Source organism: Astatotilapia calliptera, chromosome 23, assembly GCF_964374335.1.
Source record: "Astatotilapia calliptera chromosome 23, fAstCal68.1, whole genome shotgun sequence".
NCBI classification, from domain to species: domain Eukaryota; kingdom Metazoa; phylum Chordata; class Actinopteri; order Cichliformes; family Cichlidae; genus Astatotilapia; species Astatotilapia calliptera.
Window position 1 is genome coordinate 10,792,242 of NC_137443.1, and position 21,524 is coordinate 10,813,765.

The 21,524-nt window shown below is 43.3% G+C and overlaps 1 protein-coding gene across 2 annotated transcripts in view; it reads left to right on the forward strand.

Moving 5' to 3' along the window:
- Positions 1-14,466: 14,466 nt before the first annotated feature.
- The window catches only part of frem1b (Fras1 related extracellular matrix 1b), a 46,901-nt gene continuing 39,843 nt past the window's right edge, over positions 14,467-21,524 (forward strand). The window contains exon 1 of one of the 2 annotated variants that reach the window (XM_080296883.1): positions 14,467-14,582. The gene's annotated coding sequence lies outside the window, so the exon portion shown is untranslated. Of the gene's footprint in view, positions 14,583-20,650; positions 20,765-21,524 lie in introns of those variants that run through there. The other variant, XM_080296884.1, reaches the window with a different exon arrangement.

Below are 21,524 nucleotides of genomic sequence, written 5' to 3' on the forward strand. Positions count from 1 at the left end.
GGGAGCTGTGGGCTGTAAAGGCTGAGGAATCAGATTTCTGTGTTTGTGGCATTAAAAGTCAATGAATCCAACTACAGAGGCATGTGTCTCTGTAGTTGGACTGTAGTTGGACAAGTTTTTATCGTCCAGATCAGTTTGTCTACCTGGATAACAAAAAAACAAAACAAAACAAAAAAACATCAAAGATGTGTGACACATGTCTATAAGGACACAAGCAGATTAAATCTTCTGTCTCCACAAAGATGAAAACATCATAAACTTTTATTTAGGTTTCAGTGATACTGGGACTCGGTGCAGCCCAGAACAAAATGACTTGGTGTGCATCAGACGCTAATGCGTGAAGGTGCCCATACCTAAAATCTGACTGATGTTGTAGTTGTTTGGCTTCTGGAAGTGTTACCTCGAGACTTCCAGATCTCTTTTTCATACTTTTTATACTTTCAACTCCCTATTTCAAGGAAAAAGATGTAGGAAAAGGAAATAGTAGCAGTAATCCTGCAGATGTAGGAGGTCATTCCTTGGACTGTTTGACTGCCTGCAGGGACACTGCACACTGACTGAGTTCAATATTTGAAACACCAACCTTGGAGCAGGACTTACTGGGGTTGAGTGAGTTTGAGTTTGTCCTGTGTGGTTTAAAACGTGGTCCTTTAAAACGTGACCTTGTGGTCGCAATGTCTCTGCATTTGTTTGTTTCTTTGCTGCTTTTCTTCGCCATCACCGAAGTGTCAGATCTGAAACCTCACCACAGTCTGGTTGTTCTCGGGACTCTTGGGGCTTACAGTCAGGCTGATGAGGCAGACCAGCCAAGATAAGCAAACGGTGAGCGGGTGGCGCGGGGCACCTTGCCATCCAATTATGTGTAAGATAAAAAGGTGAAAACTCCCTGTGTTTGCAGAAAGAGCTGGCAAACATGGCAGAGAAGAGCCGGGGGGAGTGGAACGGTGTGAATGTATTTTCACTTCAGATTCAGGATGTGTGTTCAAGGACCAGCTCAGCTGCCTCCACACTGCAGAGCTCTGAATGTGGGGGATGGGTGTGACTCTCTGACCCATTCAGGTTGCTCAAAAGGTGTTCTAGCTTCTATTTACATTTTTACATTAGGTTTTACCATTTTTCTAAGGTACAGTGAGTTCTTTAGACAACGTGGGCTTTTATTTTGGAAATCTGAGATATTCCTCTGTATCCTGTTAATTCTGTAAAACTAAAGATGGGATTTTACTTTGAAAATGTCACAGAAAAGTCGTTTTGGTAACATCCAATCCAATGAGTTATTGTAGGTCTGTGTAGGTTCTCAGTCATCCAGCTCATGGTAGTCTAAAGAGCTTGGAAAAAAAGTGAGTGGACTTCTTTAAGTTTCATCTGCAGATGTTTATTTTAAATAAGCTGAAGGTGAAATGTCTTCTCAAACTCAAAGTCCACTTGCTTTCCTTCCAAGCTCCTTAGAGTAATTGCTGGCTTTTACTTTGAAAAGTGATACATTTTTAACACCTGGAGATTTGAAAACCAAAGACATGTATGCTCCTTCCTGTGATCTGCTCTCCATCAGTGAGATGGAGATAAACTCGTGCATGCACAGAGATGTTTAAACCTTCAGGAGCGTAGGTGACAGATGATCTGCTGCTGCGACTTTATCATCTGAGCGTCTCCAGCTCTTTATAATCAGCCTGCTGGAGGTGGCAGGTCGCTCTCTCAACTGTGGTGTCGCGCTCTTCACACACCCTCAGCTCGCACAGGAACAATGTGATGTGTGTGTTCTTCACCGCGAGAAACGCAGATAACAGAGTCTTTTGACTGCAGACAGCTCCCAGTGGCCGCTGACGTCCTCCAGCAGCTCGAGGTCAGTGGGTGGCGCTGGGAAGATGGCCGACCTCCAGCCTGAATAAAAGGAGGCCGGTGCGGGTGGAGGGCCTGTTAGGAGCATCCACACACACACCACCACCTTCTCCCGCTGCTTTTCATTGGTGGATGACAGAAAAACAACAAAGCAGCGTTTGAGCAGCCTGGTTGGCAGCTGCGAGCTTCCTCCTGGACTTTTTCCTCGGTCTGCGTGAAGCTTCAGATTCAGGACACGATGAAAGATTCATCAATCAGCATCAAGGATGCACGAAGCCAAAAGCACCCAGAGCTCCTCAGTTTAATGCTTCATATCTTCTTCTGTAAACATCGCTGAGACACAGCTAATGGCTTCAGCTGAAAGAAACTCTGACTTTCAGATTAAAAGCATTCATTTATTTCTTCATTTTCATGCAGCGAACTACAAAACTTAAGCAGACAGTAAAGGCCGACCAGGAGCTAAGCTCTTAGAACCTCTGTTCTGATCACTGTGATTTGATTTCAGATAAATGTGAGGTGTTGAGCATCCTCTTGAACATATTCTTGGTTTCTTCGGGAAGAACATGGATCATTCCGTGCTCCCACATCTGCAGATATTTGTTTTAAATGAGCTGAATATGTTCTGATCACATGCTGCAGGAGATCTTCTGCTTCCTCCTTAAATTTTCACCACCAACAAGCTTCAATCAACTTATTGCCAAGAAAAAAACCTCAGAAAGGGCTTTTCCGATAATAAATCCCATCAGTTCGACCACGAAAAGCATGGCTGGAAATGCATTCTCAGAGCTCCTTGTACACATTACACAATCAGGCGGTTATTAATGAGAGCCAGATGGAGAACTCCAAACAAAAACATTAAGAACCTGGAAGCTGGGTCTCCATTTTTCTTTCGAAATCACTGAAACTCACCTTGCATGATCGTTTTGATCCACAGCACACAGGCTGTGAAGAGCGATGAAACTGAACGTTTCCACAGTGGTTTCTAGTAAAGATAAGATGAGATAAGATAAGATAAGATAAGATAAGATAAGATAAGATAAGATAAGATAAGATAAGATAAGATAAGATAACCTTTATTAGTCCCACACAAGGGAAATTTGTTCATCACAAACTGTCCATCCACATTTCACAGGTTCACGTGGAGCCTAAAATCTTGCCTTCATTTGGACGTGATGGTGTTTGTCCACATTCTCGGTCCTGCTCCATAAACCCTCTGATCCATCATCACTGGTAACCCTACCCTCTCCATTTACTTTCCACAAAGACCAACTGATATTTATGGAAAAACACTGATTTTGTTTTTCAGCTAGAATGAGTATTTTCTGTTTGCCGTTTGACTAGCGAGACTAGCAAAGATTGGCTAAAGTTAGGATTAAATAATGAGAAGCCTCAGAAGATGAGCCTTCGATACCCCAACAACAGTTTATTAGCATGCTAACATCTAAAAGCAGTAAATAAATACAATACATGAACTGCTGTAAAGTCTCAGTTATATATTGGTTTTCATTTAACAACATTTTGCTTTTTAAACTATATGTAACCATGTAGGATTTCTACATTCTACGTCCTCTATTTCTCCTCCTCCTCCTCCTCTTCGCCTTCACCACTGCCCACTCTCCTCCTTCATCTCCACCTCAGTCTACTCCTCACCTCAGGCCTCATCTCCTGAACTGAAGTCAGGCTCTAACATAGGAAAACGTGCACAGTCACACTCATTTATTCCTGATACAGTCACAGTTCCTTACTGTTAGCAGTTTACACATGTGACCCTCTCTGGACAGCTGACAATGAGTGAGCTAAACAACAACAGCAGCTGATTACAAGCTAACATTATGCTAGCTGATATTAGCCTCCAGTGTCATTGTGATTACATCCTCAAATGTGAATCAAAGTTTATTCACTGAAGGTCCAAAATTGTTAGATCCACTTATTAAATTCAGTTCTCCAAAGATAGTTTCAGCAACCCTGGGTAACAGCAGATAAAAGAGTCTAACAGCAGCAACAAGAGCAATGCTCACTCACCTCAGTGTGGCTGTGAGACAAGTGAATTTCTCTCACTCACTGACTCTTATCAGTCTCAGTTTTACAGCCTCCTCCAGAGTAAATGAAGGTGGACGCTTCACACTTACTAGGTAAACACGTTTGAGGTTAGGGAGTAGAAACACATCACCTGCGTTCAGAATCAAAAAAATATTGCCAAATAATTATTTGACAAATATCTGTTTGTTCATTCTTGTTTATTCTTGCTAAGTGTTGATATTATTAAAATATGTTGAAATAAATCATGTGCACAAAACATTTTTATACATAAAAAGTAGCAGAAACATGTCACCGCACCGTGGCCATTATGGGCTACAGAGCATTAAAGATAGCTCAATGTCCTTCTCATTATCTCATTATCTCTCAAATCAAAATTTCTGAACCGGGTCATCAGGACCAGAGCAGCTCACAAAAAACAGGAGGTGCCCCTCAGCAGGCTTCCAGATGTTAGCCAATCAGAAAAAAGTGAGCTGATAGGAACTGCTGAAGACTGCTGTGAAGTTTTCTACTATGTGTGTGCTGATACTGTTCACTGTGTGTGAGTGATGGTGGAGGAAGAGGAAGAGACCTTCAGGTGGAAGATCGATGACGTCTCTGAGTTCTTCTGTAGTCTGTTATCACGGCAGCATCAGGACGCCAAACAATTACAACATTGCAGCTGGTTTTCACCAGTGTGTGTGTGCGTGTGTGCGTGTATTTGTGTATGTATGTGCATGTGTGTGTGTTTGTGTGCCTGGGTATGTGTGTGTGTGTGTGTGTGTGTGTGTGTGTGTGTGTGTGCGCGCATGTTTGCATATGTGTGCGTGTGTACGCGATATGTTTGAGGCGCCAGAATCACTGAGTGTAAGTGTGTGGTTCATGAACGCTGGCTCTGTCTCAGTCATGATGTCATGGCGAGGAGCGGAGGGTCACTACAACTGTGAGTGAATGAATGAGTTTCCCGTCAGTCCATGTGACTTGTGTTTACAGTTGCTGATTGGTCGGTAATAACTCTGGACCTGAAACAGACCACAGGAGGAGAGGTCCTCTTAATCACGCTGTCATCACCTGGTCAAAAGTATGTGGACACCAAACAGTTTGATTGTCCATTACGATGCAGCACTGCAGCTCTTCTGCTTTCAGTCCTTCTTGCATGTGTTTTAGTGAGTTTAGTTTAATACAAACCTAAATCAGAGGGATTAGAAAAAACAGTGGAATACACTGAGATGTCATTAATGTGTTTTTCTACATAAAAACAAAACAGTCCCCATCCATGTGCCGTGGTTCAGTTTGGCGTAGCGTCATGTGCTGGCAGGCTGAACTTCGCTCACAGTGGAAAGTGGAGAAAAGTTCAGATTCTTTGAGTCATAAAAATAAATCTCACTCATCCAAACGATCGGAGAGCGAGTGCTGCTAATGTCCTGTTTCCACACTCCATATTTCATGTGATCATTATCCTATTTTTCCTCCTTTGGGCCCAAGATCATAATCGCTGCCCTGTTGTTGGACCAATCAGAGTGTGAGATTTTGTGCCATGGATGCTCTGTTCTCTGGGCGAAAGAGGAGGGGCACCCTCAGCACAAAGTTTAAAACAGACCTGATAGTACGTGAGGGGGCATCAGTGCACATGGCAGGGCTAACTGGGACACTTGTGAAGGAGCAACAGTCAAGCAGACGATGAATGAACAGCACTGAGTTCGTACTCCAGATGTATGGTTTCACAGGTAAAGAGTCAAGATGAGCTGAATACAGTCCAGACCATCACTCACTGAACATGTGGAGCTTCATGAAACCAACAAAGGAGCAGCTGATGTCCTACATCATGCAGGAAGCTGCAATAAATTCAGAATGAGCACACACACACACACACACGCACACATACGTTTTCTTTGTGTGATTATCAGGTTTTAATGATTTTACGCAGTGTTCGTGTTCAGGTGCTGCACTCGTCAGGTGTGTTTCAGCTTTAAATGTTTTCAAAACCTGCAGTGTCGCAGTGAAGCGAGCAGAGCCCAGCGGTCCCACACGGCACAGAGCCAGCACATCTATTATACATACATGAGGGAGGCGAGTGTGTGTGGGTGGGTGGGGAGGGAGGTGTGTGTGTCCAGATGTTGCCAGAAAGTCTGGTTTCTGTTGTCAGCTGAATGGACAAACTCAGCTTAAATGGCCTCAAACACCTTTCATTTATTCATCCACCATTTTTAATTGATCTGCTGCTGAGATGGAGGAACATACACACACGCGCACGCACACATACACGCACAAACATGCGTGCAAGCACACAAACACACCAGGAACCATCTTCAAGCTGCACTTTCTTGTTGTCCTCTATCAGCAGAGGAAAATCCCACAAAGCTGTTTCTGATGGTTTCATTTAACAGAGCACACAGTAACTAAACCAGAGGCAACTTATACTGTACAAAAGTACTGTAAAATGTAAAAATGCTCTGTTCATGTTACTGCTGCTCATTTCATCTGCTGATTTGAATCTGAAGTTTCGACTGAATTTTATTGCCAGAGAAAAATGTAACAATGTGCAATACTGCCTATGACTAAGGACTTTTATTTTAAATCACAATGTAATTATATTTATATAATTATATGTAGGTAGGTACACGAGAATAAGAGTTAACAAGTCAGGTTTTTAAAGAAAACAAAGACATTTTAAATAATGTAGAAGTCATTTTAGGGAGAACATGAGTCACTTTAAGTATTGCATAATTTGATGGTATTTGTTTTTTGTGTAAGCGGGTATTGGAGAACAGTCCTTTACTACAAAATTACTACTTGAAATGACTTAAAATTACAATTATTTCTTTGTTTCCTGTAAAAACCTATTAACTCTTATTCTAGTGTAGCTGTGTTTTATTTTGTAGGCAGATATAATTACACTGCAATTTCAAATAGAATACATCAAATTTAAGTGGTGCTACACCCTTTGAAAAATCATAGAAAATGTGTGTGTGCGTTTCCCTCTGCAGGGTCCGATCAGAGCGCCTCGGGCTCCTCGCTGACCTACATGAACAGAGAGGATGAAACCAGGATCAAGTGCTGGTTAATAATCGCTGTGATAAATCGGAGTGTAAACACTCAGAGGCCTGCACGGCTTTCAAATTTAACTTCCAAATGAGCGTGTGGGCGGCGCGCTAACACACAGTGTGAGTGAGCCATGTTTGTCTTTGTCACTTCCTGTAAGATGAACCGTCTCATTTAAGCAGGATTACAAAACAAGAAGGACTCAGCGAGCACACATGACAACAAGAATCAATTAAACTTTATTCATACAGCAGCCCTGACACCCGCCGGAGACAAAAGATTAAACATGTGAACCGAGAACAATTTCATAAAGTCAGAGAAAGGAAAAAGAACAACAATAAACACAGAAATAGAAATCAGATCAGACACACTAAAAGATTTATTTGTTCACAATGACTCTCATCTGTTATTCCTTATTATGTATCTTCGCATGCAGCAGATTTTAAAATGTCGGGCATTTTTCAGGATGTCTTTCTTTATATATGTTGGTTTTTAAAGTTTGAAATAAGCTCAAACATCCTGCTGGAGGATCCACACCAAGGTGCAGGACCTGGATCTTGTCCTCGCTGCCATCTGAGTGTCCCCCAGCAGGGGGAGCTGTGTCCTTAAAGCTGCAGGGTTCACACATACCTGAGCAGGCAGCTGTCTTACCTGCTTAACCTGTAGAGGTTTGCAAAGAAATCAACCTGAAACAGAATTTAATTACAGAACACAAACACTCAGAGTAAAGGATGCCATGAAGACGTGACGATGAAGATTTTCTCAGTCCTGTGTCTGTAGCGTAGGGTCCACTGTGGCGCTCGGCTCAGGGTCGTCCTGAACACTCCGGCAGTAATTGATTAAATTAACGACACATTTACATAATTGAGCCTGTTTACATTCTGTGGACGAGCGAGGCCCACAGCTAATCCCCCCTCTTTCTCTTTCTCTCTTTCTCAGCCGTCAGTCTATCACTCAGGCCGTCTGCCCTGTCAGTCTCCATCAGTCTCCTAGGCGACGGGATGCTGGTGGTAACCCGCGGTGATGGGAGGCCTCTCTAATATGTAAAGCAGGCCGTCTGGATGCGGGCCGAGCTGTCAGGCGTCCCGGCTGCCCGTAGCTGCAAGGGAGGCCGACCCAAATCTATGCTAATTTGACATTTCCAGCCTCATTTGCATATGTACGCATCAAAGTTTTTTCCTCCTGTAATCTCTCCTTTTTTAACCTCCTCCTCCTCCTGCTGCTGCTGGTCAGCCTGAAGAAAAGACAACTCACATTCATCTATCATCATCTTTAAATCACTGATTCACAGCATCGTTATTATTATACAGTAACATTATACCTCATGGAAAAATACAGATATTATAAATATGAAATATTCTCCTGCACTGACAATGATGCTCAAGTACAAACATGTGGGTCAGCACTCAGTCAGACATCAACCCCAAAATGAAAAGAAGACAGAAGACGAGGAGGGAAGGAACAAAAGCTGTGTGAATGTGGTACTTCTGAACTGTGCAGTTCTGCCCTCAGTAACCTCCAAAGGGACCAGCCGACCGACGAAGAAGAGGAAGACGAGAGCACTGTAATTTTTTATTATTTTTCCTTTGAGGTCACGATAGTCGGCACCGAGTCTGTGTTTGTCAGCTCTTTTGGATTCAGAAGCCATTGATGTAACACGCCGCTGTAAAGATGTTTTGTTTGATTGAACACCTGGACGTCTGAATCCTCTCCCCCCTGCTTGTTGGGGGCCTTTGTTTTGTGCTCCTGTTCGTCTTGGCCCGCTGTGCCCGCGTGGAGCCTCAACGCTCATTTCACAGCACGGACTCAGCGGGGATGCAAATGTGACGCCGTGCAGCCAAACTTTCATCATGTGACGTTTTCACACCCGAAATCTGCTACACACACACACTCTCACAGACTCACACAGACACACACACACTATGTTGGCACGCTGCTCGGCTGTGTCGGGGGAGAAGCGGTGGATGGACGGGTCACCCAGCTCGGTTGGCAGCTCAGCTCCGGCCTTGGCTGGGCTCTCCGCCACCGTCTGCATGTACTCGTGGTGTTGGCAGGTCACACTCACCCCCCAACCTACACACACACACAGAGTGATGTACAGCAGCCGTGTTTAATCCTCCTCCTGGCTGCAGATTACACACCTACATGCTGGATGGGAGGTGAGGGGTTGAGGATGTGGGGGGAGGAGAGGGGGGGGGGGTGTTGGGGCAACCCCTGCGAACACACATACAGACACACACAGGCCTGATGTCAGCTGGCTGTGAAAAGTGGAGGCTGACCACTCGCTGTGATTAAGCACCAACTGGGCTCCGGCCAGCCGACTGGAGCTCCGCCATGCTGCCCCGTCCACTCCTCCACCAGCCAGCTAGCATCCTCCTCCACACCGCCTTCATCCCCTCCCCCTCCTCTCTGCACTCTGGCTGAATCTGAGATCTTTTCTTCTCATATCTGCGGCAACAAGTGTTCCTCACACAGGAAACTGTGAAGCTTCTCCAGCTCCATCATCTCCATCTTCTCACACGTGAACACTGAGATTTATTTTCATAATGACCACATGTTTGCCTTAAGAAGAGCTCATCTGTGCTGCTTGATTATGCATAAAATGGAGACATGAACATGGGGAGAAACACAATTTCAATCTGATTTCCTGCGTTTTTACTCCACCCAGTCTTTCAGATAAGGTCATCCACTGAAGTCCAGATTAGATTAAAACAGAAAATGCACTGAGAGTAACAAAGCTAATACACTTTAGAATTTTAGCTTTATAGAAGCCTAAAATGATACTGAAGCAAAACAACTACAATAAGTAGCAAAAGTACCACTGAGATTTGACCTTTGAGGCACTTACTTTCATGCTCCTGCCGAGGAATGGCAACCTTAAAGCCTGCTCCTCAGAGTGGCTATGCGTGACACTGCGGAGCATATAATGTTATCTGACTTTTCACAATTTTAACAATTAAATGTGATAAGTAATCAAATAAATTAAATAAGAAAAAGAAAGTTAAAAAGGACTCTAAAGCACTTTAAGTGGTCAGTAAGATTAGAAAAAATTACATGAGTGGTGAGAAAAAAAGTGTTTTCCCCCTAATCCTAAAAGCTGATTGGGCCATCCTTAACAAATGCAATCGGGTGTTTCTGATAACTGGCAGTGAGACTTTTACAGTCCTGAGGAGAAATTTTGCCCCTCATCTTTGCAAAATTGTTGTAATTCAGCTGCATTGGAGTGTTTTTGAACAGGAACCACATTTTTAAGGTCATGCCACAGCATCTCAATCGGATTGAGGTCAGGACTTTGACTGGGACACTGGTGTTTTGGATCGTTGTCCTGCTGCAGCTTGAGGTCACGAACAGATGGCCGGACATTCTCCTTCAGGATTTTTTGGTAGACGGCAGAATTCATGGTTCCATCTAACACAGGTCCTAAGGCAGCAAAACAGCCACAGACTGTCATTCACTTTTTCACACGACTGTAAATGCTCATCCAAAACTCTGACATAAACCTGACTTAATGATATTATGTCTTCAATGTTACTGATGCATGTTTGCTGATGATGCACACATTTATGTTTTGGCAAAGGCTTCACAACAGCCCAAAAGAATGATTTGAGCCAACTGACTGATTTGTGAATCAAATGTCTCACAAGTAACTCTACCTCTTTGAACTGGCACATGACACATTTAATGACACCGATTTGAAAGGAACATCTAAAACGTGGGACCTAACATGTTCCATGATTGTTATGATTCACTCATCTGGCACATCAAAAATATTCGGGAACCAACAGTTCATGAAAATGTGATAAAACCTACACTAAACAAAAGATAAGCGTGTAGTGCCAGGACCTCTGCCTTACTGAACCCCTATGGTCCCTCCTGTGTGGGATGAGCCCATAGGAAGACAGATCCATGTAGCTTCTTCAGGCTAAGGATGAGACAAAAGACACTTGACCTTGAGTCTGTGGGACAGGTTCCTTTGAAGGGTGGCTGAGCTCTTCCTTATAAGGAGGAGGGAGATATAGGGTAAGAAGCTGGGTCATTCAAGAAGGACTCGAAGTAGAGCTGCTGCTCCTCCACATCAAAAGGAGACAGTTGAAGTGTTTAGGGCATGTCTTACTAGGAGGAGGGCCCGGGGTAAACCCAGGACTCACTGGAGAGATTACATCTCTCGGTTGGCTTTGGAACAACTCTGTGTTCCCTCAGAGAAACAGGAAAAGGTGAAAGTCTGGGCTTCTCTGCTCAGACTGGTGCCTCTGTGACCTGAACCTGGGTAAGCGGTAGAAAATGGATGGAAATACAAAAAACAGAAAAACTCAGCAGTCAGCAGGCTCAGAGTCGTGCTACACATGTGAGGACACGGCGGTCTCGAGTAAATGGCGGCCATTGACACCAACGGCTTCTCTTAAAATATGACCTCATGACTTCCTAAAAGTCTTCACACAAGGATATCTGAACAGGTTATGAACATATTGGCCAACAACTTCATAGCAGTGCAACATTTCTGTCCTCCAGCTCAGTCAGAAACAAACGCAAAGCCAACGTGAAACAAAGATGCTGCCACCTTATGACCAAAGTCTGTAACACCAGGGGAACCTGAAATGTACTTAAATGTACAATAAATCAACCAGAAACGTGAAATTCAAAGAAACTGACAAAGAACACGTTTATTTGGGAACGTTTGTATTTAATCGATGAGGAAACTCTATTATGAGGTTAAGTTATATGTCCATCACTGTGACAACATACTTTTCAATAAAGGAGGCCAACAAAACAGCACCACTGAGAACATCAAAAGAAGTCTAACCTCTTGAGGTTTGAGGATTTTATACAATTTTCATCAAAAAATTATTTTTAACATGTGAACTGCTTCATCTCTGATCTGCTCGGTTAAATGATTTCAGGATACAGCAGCAGAGAGAGATTGTGGACTAAAGCATCTGATCTTCTTTCACAATTTAACGTCCAAAACTATAAATGATTTTTTTTAATATCTGAATTTTAAAAATAAGAAATTAATCCCACACATGCTGCATCGGCTCCTACAGAAATGCACCAACAGGTACGAGCCACCTTTTATCCTCCTGGTTCTTCAGAGAATAGCTCACACACACACACACATACACACACACACACACACACACACACACACACACATACACACACACACACACACACACACACACACACGTACACACACACACACACACACAGACCCGCACACGCGCACACACACACACACTGAGGTCGTTCAGTCAGATCCAGCCAAATGGACAAACATGGCGTCCAGTTTAAAGAAGAAAAACATGGTGGATGACAGCCGAGCGCCAAACATAGAAAAGACACACACACACACACACAGGCTGATGATGCATGAAGTCCGGACTGCAGCCAGCTCCTCTCCAGCCTTGGTGGCCTAATCTGAAGCTACTGCTTGCCTCCTGCTTCACTGAGCACACTCTGTGGGCCACACGCCATCCCAGCCCACTGCTGCTGCTCCACCCCGCCTCCGGTCCATCCATCCATCCATCCATCCATCCTGAGCACACATACTGCAGAACCCCCAGGGATGGATGTAGAGCACGGAGATGTCACGTCAGAAGAGTTTAGAGGAGTTTGAGCTGAAGAGGAATTTTGGGGGGGGGGGAAGAGAAACTCCTGCGGAGAAGAACAGGCTGAAATTATCCTGGTTATCCTCCTCAGTTTGGACTGAAGGGTACTGAAGGAAATCTTTAATAATCAGCTGATCAGAGGTCTGAGCGCTCTGGGTGACATCAGCCTGGCCGACAAACACGATGAAGTGGATTTATTTAATATTAGCTGATAAAGTTTTAAGGTGAAAAATATTCTGAGAAGCTTCTTCGGCTTCAGAAAAACTTTCTCCGACTTATTTACTTAACACAAGCTTGGTTGTTTTAAGCAGGAAGAGTGCTCTCTTATTTTGAAATTGAAAGTAGATGTTTCCGAGTTAGTGGCGATCATGTGATTAGCACCTGCTCGATACTCAACTCTAACTAGTGATGTGCGATACCACTGATTTCCTTTCCGATCCGATACCAAGTAATATTCAGGGTGGTATCGACGATACTGATCCGATACCGATACTTTGTACAAAAATGTATTTTATTTATTGTATCTCAAATTATAGCGTCGTAATGATTACAGGGCATCAGATTATTTGTTCTTATCACTTAATAATGCAGGGTTCATCATATAGAAATGAAAACACTGATGTTGTGCGTTATTTGAACACCTTGCCTGCCTGCAGCACTAAAGGACTCCGTGAGAGACGTCTGTCTCACCCTAGCAGCACCTGTCCCTGTCCTCCTCTTCAGTTCGCCTCAACATACGCTCGTTATATTCTGTGATATGATTTACTTTGGGGTGTTTGACAAGGTTAGTGATGTGGCCACAATCATACATGCCAAGCCTCGTGATTTTTCTGGGAGAACACCGAATTTCAGTGCCCCTCCCGAAAATCTCCCGGAGCCACCATTCTCCCGAATTTCTCCCGAATTTCCACCTGGACAACAAAATTGAAAAACCATATCGCAGAATTCATAGCGCAGCCCAGCCAATTCCAGTTTCCAACAATGGCGGCAGCGACTTAGTTTTAATATTACTCTTATTTCTCTTTGTGGGTCGCAAAAAAACTTTTAACATATTTTCAGGTGAGAATGTAGCTGTGTAAACTTCAAATATCCGAGTCGACCGACACATCATTTTCAAACCCCCGCAGTCTTTCACTAGTCGGGTTAAACATGAGATACAAGTCACTTTGATAACTTAAAAATGTTATTGTTTGGCTTTTTCAGTGTTTTATTTGTTCGTGAGTAAATCGGTTTGGCTGAGATTAAAGTTAGTAGATTAGATTAAATTAAATTAAACTTTATTAATCCCTCGGGAGAGTTCCTCTGGGGAAAACTAATTAAACAAAGTGTGAGACGGTTGAGAGTTTAAGTCAGCGCCCGTTTATATTTTAGATAGCAAGGAGCAGACGGCAGAGTTTCACTCCATCGAGGGAGCTCGTGACATACAACCCGGCTTTCTTTAGGCCGCGAAGGCCGGGTCCTCAGGTGGAAGCAGCCTCTGAATTTGGACACCCCCGCTGTATTTTATCCGATAAATCAACACTGTAAAATGTATTTATCACCCCCCCCCCCCCTTCCCCAACAGCCCTTTTGAATGTCTACCTAATTCTGAGGTCTCAAGGTTGGCAAGTATGGCCACAACACCTCACTTTTTTTGCCACATGTATCGCAAACCACGTCTCAGCTGTTTGTGGAGATAAAATACGGCTGCACAATTATGCTCAGCCATTGTTACGAGTGTGCACGCCAAGGGGCTGCGACACATTTACACAGCTGTATTTCGCACATGACTATGAAAGGCAGAAGAGGATGTAGTTCCTTTGAATGTAGATAATCCGAATATTATAGTTTCTTTCCACTGTGTTCCTGTTAATGATAAACTACAAATTTACCCTAAATTACTAAAATATCGATATTATAAATGATCGGTATAGAAGGAATCGATATTTCAGTATCGATCCGCACATCACTAACTCTAAAATGTCGGAGTTTCCTTGAATGCACCATCATGAAGAGAAGCGTACCTGGCTAGTATACCTGCTGGAGCACGTGGCACCCAACCTGAGCTGATGGAGGCTTCGTGCTGTGAAGATGATTTAACAGGTACGTCTAACCTGACTCGCCACAGGTGCAGCCTCACAGCATAACATTCATCACCTTTACATTTATTAAAAGAACGATTAGTGTCAGTGGAAAACTCCAAAGTTTAAATATGCTATTGAATTAAAATGTATGAGCAGCATTTCAGTTTTAATTACACGTTTTTTATTTTTTAATTATTTATAATTATTATTATTATTATTATTATTATTATTATTATTATTATTATTATTTTATATTTTATTTTTATTAAAATGGCTCCAGGACCTTCCAAGGGTTAAACAGGCTTAAACAGCTGTTTGTTCAAAGCCATTTGGTATCCAGGTGAGATGTCAGTCAGGTATAAATGTGGGTTAAACTGGGCCACAACATCTAGAGTTTTGGCTTTCAGGCAACTAAAGTTAATGTCATGTGTTCATGCTGCCATTGTCAATAAAGTTGAGGTTGTGGTACATTACCATCGAGCTAACTCACCTGCTGTGTGACAACCTCAGTCAGAGATGGGGTCAGGCTGTATTTCTGTAGCATCTTAGACCATCACGGAGTTTCTCAGCGTGCACGCGGTCTGTGTGATGTCCACGTGGTATATCACAGGGACCACGTGGTAACGTGAACGACTTCAGTGCAGCTGAATTATCAGCGATGTGACACTAGAGCAAATATAAGACTCACAGCAACGTTCTCAACAACCTGCAGATGCTTCAGGGCAGCTTTAAGACAAGTGAACAATGAGCTACAATTATCCAGACGTGTTGAAATAAATGCATGAATAACAATGAATTTTGACACAATGAGCTACACACAATAGACGCTGGCTTGACTGTAGTGGTGTGCGGATCGATATTGAAATATCGATTCTTCCGATACCAGTAATTTATGTTCTAGAATCGATTCTTATATTAAAATATTGATATTTTAGTATTTTGGGGTAAATTTGTAGTTTATCATTAACAGGAACACAGTAGAAACTATATCATTTGGATCTAAATTGGAAGGAACTACTTCCTCTTCTGCATTTCATAGTCATGTGTGAAATACGGGCTTAAGTTTTATTTCTATATGATAATTCTGAATTATTAAGCAATAAGAACAAGTAGTCTGATGTCCTGTAATCATTATGAAGCTATATTATTATTACAATTACATAATACAATTATATATGAAATACAATGAAATATTACGTTTTTGTACAAAGTATCGGTATCGGATCAGTATCGTCGATACCACCCTGAATTTTACTTGGTATCGGATCAGAAAGGAAATCAGTGGTATCGCACATCATGACTTGACTGTTAAATCAGGAAATTATGTCGCTGTCCGGCAGATGTGCGAAAGCTGCCCCTAGACCTTTCAGACTGAAGCACAACTAGAATTTATTTATATTAGGCACGTGGAGGGAAGGATGCTAAAGCAAGGTGGCTGTTTGATTATTTCAGGTGCAGATTTCTCCTGCTGGAAATTAGATGATGATGATGATGAAATCAGACTATGAAAGGTTCCAGAAGGTTCCAATTAACTCCCTGTTTGCCTCTACATGCCTCGATTCATATATTAATCAGGTCCTGTAGCTCAATTATTGTTTACTGACCAGTGAAGTGTGTGTGTGTGTGTGTGTGGGGGGGGGGGATAGAGTAGTTGATGAGAGAGTAAAGGTCAAAGGTCATCTCTTGGTAACAGAGGAGGAGGAGAAGAAGAAGAAGCCGGCTGTCCTCGCGGCAGTGAACGCACCGTCGAACTGCTTCCTCATTTCATGTGGAAAAACCAACTAATTACGTGGAAATATGATAATGTATAACGCCGGGGGAGCTGCCCGCCCAGCGCCGCTTATTACCCAGACTCCCTTGTTCCTCCACACTCCCCCCCCACCCTCTCTCTTCTGGTATTTCTCCCAGGGAGTCTCGCCCTTTCACGACTGGAGAAACATTAGCAGCCAGTCCGGCTTGTTTTGCATCAAAACAACGCCTCATTTGCATAATCTGATCTTGAGCTCCTCCCTCCTCATCACTGCCAGGGAAGGTCGATCCCTCCGCTCCCCATCTTCCTCAGGAGGCGATATCCCCCCACAGATCATCCCCACCACCTTCTCCCCTCTCCTCTTCATCATCTCATCTCATCCAGTTGTCTGATTCCTCCTTAAATATGCCTTCACCTGATACTGCAGGCTGACCTGCAAGCATGTGTGTGTGTGTGTGTGTGTGTGTGTGTGTGTGTGTGTGTGTGAGATCACTCCTTTCTTCTCCTGAGGAGGAGGAGGGTGTCAGTCAGTCAGTGATTGTGATGTATGAGAGCTGACAGCTTCCCAGTGCGACTATCCACTGGTCACCAGTATAGCTCTTAATGGGTCTAATGGCCTGAGAGAAGAGACATACACACACAGTAAGATGGGTCGGCCTGAACCAGAACTTTCAGGATGTGAAGCTGAGTGTTAAACTGGAGCGGAATGAGCCAAACAGCTGGAGACCATCCAGATGTCTCCCAGTAGTTTTTTCTTTCAGTTATTTGTAATTTTGTTTTGACCCCAAATGTCCTTTTTTTCTCAGGACAGGAAAGAATCTTTCCAAAAGCTCCTGGGTCCACATCAGGACATTCAGGGGCTTAGGAGGGGACGGTGGTGTGTTTGGTAAACTGTGTGAAAACAGTTTGTATCTCACCTGAATATTTATGTGATGTGAGTCGGAGTTGACCTTAGCACCTGCTCAGACACTTTGACTCAGTACAGATTTGGAGCTTTTTTAGAGCCTGAGATTCATTTGCTAACTTATCATGTGACTCAGTCGCTCATTCTTAAATGTTGATGTACTTCTTCAGCACTGAAACGCTGTCCCAGTGGTGTGTTTGGACTGTCTGATGGTTCCTGTGACATTGACCATAAGGTAAAGATGGATCCAATACTGTGCGCAGTTATATAGCTGTGATATTTAAAGATAATACATTAGTAATGGCTTAAATATGAATATAAAAATGTGATAAAATTGGTCAATTCTGGTTCCAGAGACTCTCCTCTGCTCTGTGCAGAGTTATTATTTTTGTCAAAAAAGCAAATTTTCACACATGTTAAAATGATTCTTTAAATGGACAGGTCCTCCTTTCTCCTCAGCACTCACAGGGCTTTATATACAACATGCCTCATTCACACAAACACTTTTTTTTCTGTGCCAAAGTGCTTTCTATCTAACATTCACACTCAGAGAGCAGCTTGCATGCAGACTGGAGCAGCCAGGGATCGAACCTGCTCTTCCTGCAGATAAATTGTACAGATCCATGTTATCATGAATTCTTCGGCCATGAGAAGTGTGGCCTGGCCTGCAGCTGTGGACTCTGGCTGCAGGATCAGCTGTATTCACAGGTATGGGAGAAAGAGTTGAAAGGACTTAACTCTGTGCAGACAAACACTGGTTGTAAAGGTCAAAGGACACTCCAGAAAGGGCAGTGTTCATCTCAGAACGTGCTTCTTTATGTCTGCTTGGGATTTCGGCTGCTTTAGACTGACAGGAAGTGGAAGAACAGGAAGTGGAGCCTTCTCTTTCTCTGCAACCCGATGATGATGATGATGAGTGGAGTAGAGTTTCCTCTGACAGACAGAGCATGCTCAGTCAAGATGGAAGCTCTGAGTCTGCTATTACAGAGCCCCTCGTCTCTCCAGAGCGGCGGCTTTCTGTGGGTCGATGCCATCGAGCTGAACGGCAGCCATGACGCTGGCAGCGGCCCGTCGCTCTCCTGCCAGCACGCTGCAGACCCGAGCGGCTTTCATCTCTCTATTTGTAAGAGGCTCAGCAGGAACCACAGCTCTTACCTGATCTTCACTGAACTCAGAATCACTTTCTGGGCCACCGGAGCTGTAGGAAGAGCCAGCAGCTCAGCCCCGTTTCCACATCCGCAGCTTCAGACTTGGAGCGGTGCTTCTTCAGCGCCACAATGAAGCTGCAGCAGAAAAGTTAAAGGCCTGCAAAGTCAGAGAGAAAATTCTTCTTCTTTGCTGCTCGGCGACACGGCCTGTTTAATTATGGGTCAGCGAGGAAGGGAAATTAATCTCAGGCGGTGGAGGAGTCACGGCGTCAGGCTGACAGGGGCCCTGGGGCCAAGGGGGGGCGGGCACGGGGCCAAATGCCGTGGTAGCCTCTGAAGTCACCACGCAAAAGGGTAGCAGTCAAAAGTGATCAGAGAGCGCCGGACAGCGGACTGGAAGTCAGTGCGTTTCTGGCAGCGAAGCCTCTGAATGAACATAAACCCATGTGACAGACACGCTTCAACTTCACCGCCACTTTCTGAGGCCACGGCAAGGACGTGTGCACGGCCTGGGGGACGGGAGGGCTGACGGTTTCAGAGAGATTGCTCCTCAGGTTTAAACTCTACACAAAGCATGAAAAAGAAATGCATTAAGAAATCACGTTTCTATTCTGAACTCTGGAAAAATGCACAACAGCGCCTCACTCAGGTACGGGGGTCCAAACATGTTGGCCATAACTACCCGAGAGTCAGAAACAGCCTAATCTGAACCTTTCCACAGTTTTTATACATACATTTTTGCAGTTTTATTGGATGGTTGGTTTATATTAAGTTCTGCATTTACATGTATTACTTAATCAAGTGTATTTGATTTTTTTGCATTTACTTCCATTTCCTGTTTAGTTCCACATTTACATTAGCTTCTGATCACTGGATCCATTTTTTTAACAGACCTACCAAGCACTTATATGCACAATCTCTCTCTCTCACACACACACACAGATTCATACATCACTTTACTTTTTGCACAACCCACTGTCATTGTTGCACATTTCTATTGCACTGTTCTGCCTGTATCGTTCTGTTCTGTCTTTGTTTTGTTGCAATTTTTTCACACTTGCACAGTATGTAGTCCTGTATTGATTGTCTGTTTATTAGGGGTGCAACAATACTTGTATCGATATTGAACCGTTGGATACAGTGCTTTCGGTTCGGTACCATATGTATCGAACAATACAAACTTTTTTATTTATTTATTTTATCAACTTTTCTTCTGACGATGCTGTCTGTGTTGAGCGCTCAGTGGATCTGCGTTCGACTACTCCGCCTAGGCTGCAGTGTTGCCAACTTAGCTACTTTGTCGCTATATTTAGCGAGTTTTCAGGCCCCTTAGCGATATTAATTTATTTATTTTGTATTATTTATAACTTAATTTATTTGTTGTATTCTTCCTAGATTACGCATTGTGTTCTGCTTTTTTTTTTTTTTTTTCTAAAAAGCGACTAGTGACAAATCTGGCGACTTTTTCTGGTGTTATTGGAGACTTATTTATGACGACTTTTTGACGTGAAAGAGCGTGTTGCTCTTACTCTTAACAAGTAGCGGTGCTGCCGTGGGCACCTCACCCGTGCTAAAGCACTCACGGGCGGAGGATAGTCTTCCCCCAGCTGCAGGAGATGTTCACACCTATGCGTCCAAACTGCAAATGAATCGCGCATGAGCAAAGCCGCTGCTCCCGCACTGACTGTAATGCAGTCAGTTCTTCTTTTACTGTTATGCTGTTTTGTGGATCACAAGGTTTAAAACTACTTATAAACACACACACACAAAGTAACTCCACCAGAGTGCCTATTTCGGGTCACTTTTGCCGGTCGAAGCCCGGATAAAGGAGCAGGGTTGGAATTGTGACATTAAAAAACAATAATTGCTAAAAGAAATTTAATTTGTAGTTCTAAATAAATTCTAAATGCATTTAGGACGTTTTTTGCTCACTTTATGTCTCTTCCACGATGTTATTTCTCTCTCCAACAGCGTAGGTTACAATTATATTAACATGACCAATTATGCAAATTAGGTGATGACGTCAATTTGCGACTTCTAGCGACTTTTAGGACAGCCAATAGCGATTTTCCTTACTGAGGAGTTGGCAACACTACTAGGCTGCACTGTCGAGTGCAGATCCACTGAGCGCAGCGCAAGCTAGCAAGACAGAAGCTAAGCTCGAAATTGAACCTCCCCCACCCTCATTCAGATCTGGCGTTTGGAACTATCTTGGTTGAGGGAACTGGTGGGGTTTTTTTTTTTTGGGGGGGGGGGTTGATACAGTTTGTGAACTCACTGTCTGACCCATACTCCGGAACAGTAGGAGGCGGTAATGCTCCTTTACGTTGGTTGCCAACCGTCGTTTAACACAAAGAAGAAGAACTATCTTGGTTTCTATGTGAAGCATGACCCTGATGGTAAGCGTGTCATGGACAAAAGTAAAACAGTATGTCGGATGTGCCACGCAATGCACGCAATGTTGGTGGGAACTAGTGCGTCAGCGCAGTTAGCTTGTTAACGTGTTGACACTGTCCATCCCCACGCACGGGGCGATCCGCGGTAACTCGTTGGAGATTTGCTGCGTTATGGCATTAATGTCATTTTAACGAGATTAACGCTGACAGCACTAGTGGGAACACAACGAATATCACTGCACATTTACACTGACATCATCCTAGTGCAAAGACAAGTGGAAGCAGACAAAAACAACAAGCACATGATTCTCCTTATGGGGACCTGATATGTTTAATATGCTGCTGAGAATATAGCCCAGAAGAAGCGTATAGTATAGCTTTTATTTTGGAAAGAGCCATTTCTCTGTAATAAACTCTCTTTTCCAAAGATGAGTGATTTCTCGATCAGATAGATTTTTTTTGTTTTTGTTTCAGCAACATTACATTTAAAAACTGTACTTTTGAGTTAAAATATATATTTATAATTTTAATGACAAATTGAAGAGGCATGAACATTTTTTTTGTATCAAAAAAAATATCGAACCGTGACACCAAAGTATCAAACCGAACCGTGAATTTTGTGTATCGTTGCACCCCTACTGTTTATATGTAGCACCATGGTCTTGAAGGAACGCTGTCTCGCTTCACCGTGTACTGTACCAGAATCAGAATCAGAAAGGGGTTTATTGCCAAATGTTGAGCAGGTTTACAACATTAGGAAATT